The following is a 7,288-nucleotide window of genomic DNA, read 5'->3' as shown; positions in this document are numbered from 1 at the left end:
ATCCCTTAGGCGTCACTCGCACTATTCACTTAATCCAATCACCCGGACTTCTCATAGCCCCACAACCGAGGAGGAAGAGAGGGTGCGAAGCCCCCGATATTTTCCATCAGTCGTTCAAGGCTATCGTGAATGCGAAGGGCCCTTAGCCCGACTCGCATTTTGTGAATTCTTGACTTTACTAGCAGCACCAGAGGGCCCTTGGGGTCCAACAGCACAAAGCATGTAAAAGTCCTTTTACACGAAATTAGGTCATATAAGACCCAACTACATGTAAGCGAGTTTCCTTCGGGCCTAAAGATCATGTCATTGGGCTAGCTAGGCCCAACAAACACGATTTGAAACTTTCGGGCCCAAAGACGGTGTATCGATGTCTGGTGTATTCCCACGTGTGTATTGAATTCCTGAAATTTCTGCGTGTGTATTGAAGTATCGTCGTGTTAGTAATTTCGGAATCATTATTGATTCGAGACCGAATCAATTCGTTTGATAACGATTTTTGGTGTTGAAGGTGTATTATATTTCGCTGATAGTCAAGGTGCTAGCATTTCATCATATCGGATTTATTGTTTAAAACATTAGAATTTTACATTTTTGCAGCCCCTTTCTTTTGGATAAATTTACACTTTTGACCCTTTGTGTAAAAGAATTTCTATTTTAGTCCTTAAACCATTTTTCTTGACACTTTAGTATCAAAACTTGTAGAAAAGGTATTTTCAGCTCAAAGTTGTTTGAAAAACAGTTTTAGTCCCTCAAATGAAATTTTTCTCGGCTGAAACCCTTATTTTCGCAATTTTTACACTTTTGGCCCAAAGTAGAAACTTTTGCATCTTTGGTCCCTTTTAAATATGAAAAGCATTTTTAACCCTTGAAATGGACTTGGAGCACTAGTAGTCCCCTATTTTACAGAAAAATACAATTTCAACCCCTCTAATTTGAAAATCTCGCAAATTGGGCTTTATTGGGCCGAAAAATTCATTTTTGGCCCATTATGCTTAAAAATTTCACATTTAATTCTTCAAAGAGAATATTTCCAGAAAAATACATTGTTGAAACTGTTTTGACTCATTTCATCCATCAGAATTTGTATTTTGTCATTTTGGGCCCTTTAACCTTATATTTTTAACATTTTGAGTCCAAAAATGGGATTTTTAGCCCAAGGAGTTCATATTAACCAACTTGGTTATTTTTCTAGGAATGATTTGTGTGTAATAATATGTTTAATACTTGTTTCATACATCCTAATGCAAATCTCGATTTTAAGGACTTTTTGACTAGTTTCAACACCATAATCACATAAGAACATGTAAATAAACATAGAAATCATACAAAGCATACATATACTCATAGATCTACACATTTGCTTGTATTCCACCCCCCCCCCACAAAACTTATAAAAAACAAAAAATAGGGGGTATGAAGCTCACCTTGAGTTGCGGTTTCGATTTGAAGAAGAAAAGAGAAGAGTTTGTTGCTATTTCAGCCCTAGCAACCTTTTCTTGGAAGATCTCGAATTTAAGGAGCTTCTAAGGTGCAAGATCACAAGATTGAATGAATTTAGAAGAGATTTTGGTGAAGTGGAGGAAGTTAGATCATAAGTTAGACATTAACTTACCTTAGATGATGGATTTCTTTATAAAGATCCTTAGGGTTCAAGCCAAATTTTTGAGATTTTTGGATGGAGAGAGAGAATGATTCTTGAGTAATTTAGAGAGAGTTTTGTGAGGTGTGTGTGTTCTTTCTTGCTCTCGGCCGAAGGAAAAAGAGGGAGAAGAGAGTGTGCATGGGAATGTGAGTAAGGCTTGGATGTATGATGAATATTAGCTTAGATACCCACAATATAATAATGAGGTGGCTACCATAAGTCAACCCTTCCTTTTTCATGGGCTTGGGCCGAAATTTGAAGAGAAGAAAAAATATTTTTGGGCTTTATTTCCCCTAAGCCCATACTAGAGTTAAGTTGAATGATTGTTGGCCCTATAAAATATAAGTGTGATTTTTATACGTTGTTGGGCTAGTTTAGGTTAATTATGCTTCATAATATTTAATTTATTTCATTCTAGGCCCAATATGGCCCAAAATGTTGAAACAAATGAAAGTGGGTCCAATTAGAGCCCATTTAAGGATTCTAAGCCCAAGATAGTCAAATTGGAAGCTTATTGGTCCATTGGGCCCAATAAGGAAGTTCTAGTCCAAAATGGACCTAATCAAGAACTTCTAGGGTTTCCCATTTATTTGTTGACTATTTGAAATGCTTGTATGGTGTATTTGATTGCAAATTTTCATGTCATAGAGTAAGCATCATACATGCTCTTAAGTTTTTGATTCTACATTTTACTTGAGTGTAATGATTACAAGACACAAAATTTCTAGTTGTGACAATGGGTGTTTTAATTCTTTCAAGTCCCAAACACAAGTAGAATACTTTCTAGGCATTTGTTTAAGGCTATGGAGGACCCTAGGCACACTTTGGTGCCCTTATTTGGTGTTTACGGCACAAGAGTATTCCTTGGCCGTAAACTCCCTTTAAGGGGTGTTTTTGATGTGTTAATATCCCCATATTAGCTAGAAGTAGTTGAGGGTTAATGTCTAAAGCCTTTAGGAGTGATTAGGGCACATTTAAGCCCTTGAATTTGGTGTTTACGGTCCAAGAAACTCTTGGGCTGTAAACACCTAAAGGTATTTGTTCTTGATTGTTTTCTAGTCTCAAATGATCATACATATTATCCTAAACTAGTTACCTAACAAGGAAATGGGACTAGATGGCCTTTAACCTTCATTTTGGAGTTTACTCCCCAAGAACGTTCTTGGGCGGTAAAATCCCGAAGCACATATATTTGACATGCAATCTATGTTATTAAGCATAAAACAAGCATTATAACACAACTAGGAAAGTGTACTCACGATTTGGGATGAAAACCCGAAGATCCGTAAGGGAGAAAATGGGTTTTCTCTAGTTGGAAATGTGAATAATGAATGAATTTAGTTCAAAAATCTATTTATAGTCCTGAAATATTTTTGGCAGAAAATATTTTTATTCCGGAATTAGACTCTAACATTATGAAGTTTTGGAATGCTCAAGTTTCACAAACCCATGAGCATCCCCTCTCCTGATATCTCCTTAAACGTAAACCCTAATGTACACAAACTTATTCGGAAAAGTCTGAAAGTCATTGAAACTGGACTAGCTTCTATTGAATAGCTAATGTTCGTACAAAATGGAAATCTCGGGTTGTCACATCATCCCCCCGTTAGATGGAATTTCGTCCCGAAATTAGAATTTAAGCAAATAAGAAGTTACAACCAAAAGCGAAAAGATGAGGGTATTTCAGTTTCATCTGATCCTCGCGTTCCCAAGTGAATTCCGGTCCTCGCTTGGCGTTCCAGCGAACCTTCATGATAGGGATACGGCTTTGCTTCGTCTGCTTGACCTCACGGTCCATGATCTCTACTGGTTCTTCCACGAAGTTGAGGCTCTCGTTGATCTTGATCTCATCGAGTGGGATTACAAGGCTCTCGTCGGATAGACACTTTTTCAAGTTAGATACGTGGAATGTAGAATGTACGTTACGAAGTGCGTCGGGTAGGTCGAGTTTGTAAGCTACGGGGCCGACTCTTGCAAGAATCTCGAAAGGCCCTATGTACCTCAGATTTAGCTTCCCACGCTTGCCGAAGCGTATCAAGCCTTTCCAGGGTGAGACTTTGAGAAGGACTCGGTCTCCCACCTGAAATTCCAAAGGTTTTCTTCGTTTGTCAGCGTAGCTCTTCTGTCGGTCTCTAGAGGCTTTTAATCGTTCACGGTTCTAAACGATTTTCTCTGTTGTTTCCCGAATGATCTCTGGATCGGTGAGAGTACTGTTAGAAGCTTGCCCCCTGGCTAATTGGGTATCACCCACCTCAGCCCAGCACAGAGGGGATCTGCACTTTCGGCCGTAGAGAGCTTCAAATGGAGTAGCCTTGATGCTCGTGTGATAACTGTTATTATAGGAAAACTCTACAAGGGGTAAATGAGTATCCCATGCCTTCCCAAAGTCAATCACACAGGCTCGCAACATATCTTCTAGTGTTTGGATGGTCCTCTTACTCTGTCCGTCGGTCTATGGATGGTAGGCTGTGCTCATGTCCAGCCTTGTTCCTAGGGAATGTTGTAGTGATTGCCAGAATCTTGAGGTGAACCTACTATCTCTATCGGAGATAATGGGCATAGGCACACCATGTAGCCATACGATTTCCCTAATGTATGTTCTCGTAATTTTCTCCATCTTGTCAGTTTCTTTGATAGGCAGGAAGTGTGCTGACTTGGTCAATCTATCGACGATGACCCATATGGTATCAAGTCTACCCGTTGTCTTGGGCAACTTGGTTATGAAATCCATAGTGATCCGCTCCCACTTCCATTCTGGAATCTCTGGTTGTTGTAGTAAACCAGAGGGCTTCTGGTACTTGACCTTAACCTTTTCGCAAGTAAGGCATTTACTTACGAAGGTAGCAATCTCTGCTTTCATATTAGGCCACCAGTATAGCTTTTTAAGATCCAGATACATCTTATCTGAACCTGGGTGGACGGAATACCGAGTGTTGTGCGCCTCAGTCATGACCAAGTCTCGGAAACCACCGTGTTTCGGTGTCCAGATCCGGTTCATGAAATATAAGGCTTCGTCACCCTTGGCTTCTAAATTCTTGTCCATTCCCCTAAGGGATTCACTCGTCGCATTTTCAGGTTTCATGGCTTCAAGTTGGGCCGCCTGAATTTGCTGGGACAGGTGTGAATCGATGGTTATTGACAATGACTTGACTTTGCGACCAAAATATTCCTTCCGACTTAGGGCGTCTGCTACTACGTTGGCTTTACCCGGATGATAACGAATATCGCATTCGTAGTCACTGAGTAGCTCGACCCACCGACATTGTCTCATGTTGAGCTCCTTCTGATCGAAAATGTTTTGTAAACTCTTGTGGTCGGTAAAAATAGTGCTTTTCGTTCCGTACAAGTAATGTCTCCGGATCTTCAGAGCAAACACCACTGCTCCCAGTTCAAGATCATGGGTCGTGTAGTTAACCTCGTGTGTTTTCAACTGTCTCGAGGCGTAGGCAATGACCTTTCCTCACTACATCAGAACACACCCGAGCCCTTGATTTGATGCATCGCAATAGACTACAAAGTCTTCTATCCCTTCGGGGAAGGATAGTATTGGCGCGGGGCACAAGGCTCGCTTGAGCGATTGGAACACTCTCTCTTGTTTCTCTTCCCAGTCAAAGGCCACGCTTTTCTGGGTCAAGGTTGTATGGGGTTTCGCTATTCGGGAGAAGTTCTGTATGAATCTGCGGTAGTAGCCAGCGAGGCCTAGAAATTGACGAATTTCAGTAGGCGTCTTCGGTGCTGACCAGTTCTCAATGGCTTTAATTTTGGATGGGTCCACATGGATTCCCTCTTCGCTTACTACGTGTCCCAAGAATTCGACTCTTCGGATCCAAAATTCACATTTCGAGAACTTCGCATAAAGTTTCTCCTTACGTAATGTCCCTAGAACTTGTCGCAGGTGATCGCCATGCTATTCCTTACTTCGGGAGTAAATCAGGATGTCGTCAATGAAAACGATGACGAACTGATCCAAGTAAGGTCGGCATACTCTATTCATCAGATCCATGAAGACTGCGGGCGCATTGGTCAATCCGAATGGCATCACCACGAACTCGTAGTGTCCGTAACGAGTTCGGAAGGCTGTTTTTGGCACATCCTCCTCTAGTACTCGTAACTGGTGATATCCGGATCTCAGATCAATTTTGGAAAAATAGTTCGCCCCTTGCAGTTGTTCAAATAGATCGTCTATGCGAGGCAGAGGGTAACGATTCTTGACTGTCTATGCGAGGCAGAGGGCCACCAATTCGCTGAATTGGGCAGTATAAGCGACCACGTTGGTGCCCTTCATAGTCAGGTTCCAAAGTTCCTGCTCCAATTTCTGGACTTCGCCCCTCGGGCAGTATTCCTCCATCATGAGGTCTTTCATCGTTTCCCAGCCCATGTCGTTGGCTACGACGAGGGTTAGAGCTTTAACGTGGCTGTTCCACCACGTCAGGGCCTTTCCCTCAAAGGTGCATGCGACATATTTGACTTTGCTCGCAGCAGGGCATGAACAGATTTCGAAGACTGATTCAGTCTTCTCGAACCATTGCGAGAGGGCAATGACTCCGCCGGTGCCATGGAAAGACTTTGGCTTGCAATTGGTGAAATCTTTGTAGGAGCACTCTCTCGAGCGCATCGGGGTTTCAACCGGAATTGATTCAACAGGGGTTCCACCTCTACTGGCATTAGATGAGTGATACTGAGCCATGGCAGTTGCCATTGCTGCAGCTACGGCAGCATTCAGGGCTGCAGTATCGATGACCGGAGGCGGAGGAGGTGGTGGAGGTTCAGGGTTATTCCTGGGAGATTTGCGAGGAGGCATCTTTCAGCTATAAGTTTATAAAGATAAGAAAAATGGTAAGAATCAATTTGTAAGCAACGTGAGAGTGACACATGGACTAACTAACCATAGCCCAACAGTTGAATGAGTGATTGAGATCACAACAAGGAATATTAGTAGGAAAACACAAATGTACAGATTTTTCCCACAGATTAGATGCATGTCAATAATACTGGTATTACCGAAGTAATAAGTTCAGGGAAAATCGGCCTAACAGTAGGTCTTACATCATACCATACAAAAAAGTTTGACAGTTCTTAGATTCCTAAATAGAGTACTGAAAGTTAGGAATATTTTACAGACAAGTGCTACTTAGAGCACAGATGTTAAAGGCTATTCCTTAATCAAAAGACAGAGATGTACTAGACATCATCTAACGGCGATGGGAATTCCTCGGGCGAGCCTTGAGGTCTGACACTTGACGAAACACCTCTTGAAGGTGTCGCTCCTGAGCCCTCTGACGGGCTCGAAGTTCCAAGACTTCAGCTCGGGAGGCAGCCAGCTGTTGCTGTAGGGTTTCATTGGTTCTCTGGGTCCGTTCCATGTCTTCTTCAAGACGGCGGATGCGGATTGTGTTGACACCAGAGTTGGCATCAATCTCCATGACCTGGTCGATGGCTGCTCGACCTTGCTCAACATTACGAGCTATTATGCGGATAATGACGGGCAGAGCTCGGTCAGCAGAACCACCTTCACTGACGTTGTAAAAGCTTCGGTCCCCAAAGTATGGTAAGGGTTGACCCTGTTCATCACTCCAGCGATTGAAGTTGGTTGCCCACAAGGGAGTAGAACCTGGAAAAGCTGGTCGGGGGTTGTTGTTCAGGGCT

Source organism: Lactuca sativa, chromosome 8 (genome assembly GCF_002870075.4).
Source record: "Lactuca sativa cultivar Salinas chromosome 8, Lsat_Salinas_v11, whole genome shotgun sequence".
NCBI lineage: Eukaryota > Viridiplantae > Streptophyta > Magnoliopsida > Asterales > Asteraceae > Lactuca > Lactuca sativa.
The sequence above is the reverse complement of the archived record's forward strand: the minus strand, read 5'-3'. Positions refer to the sequence as shown.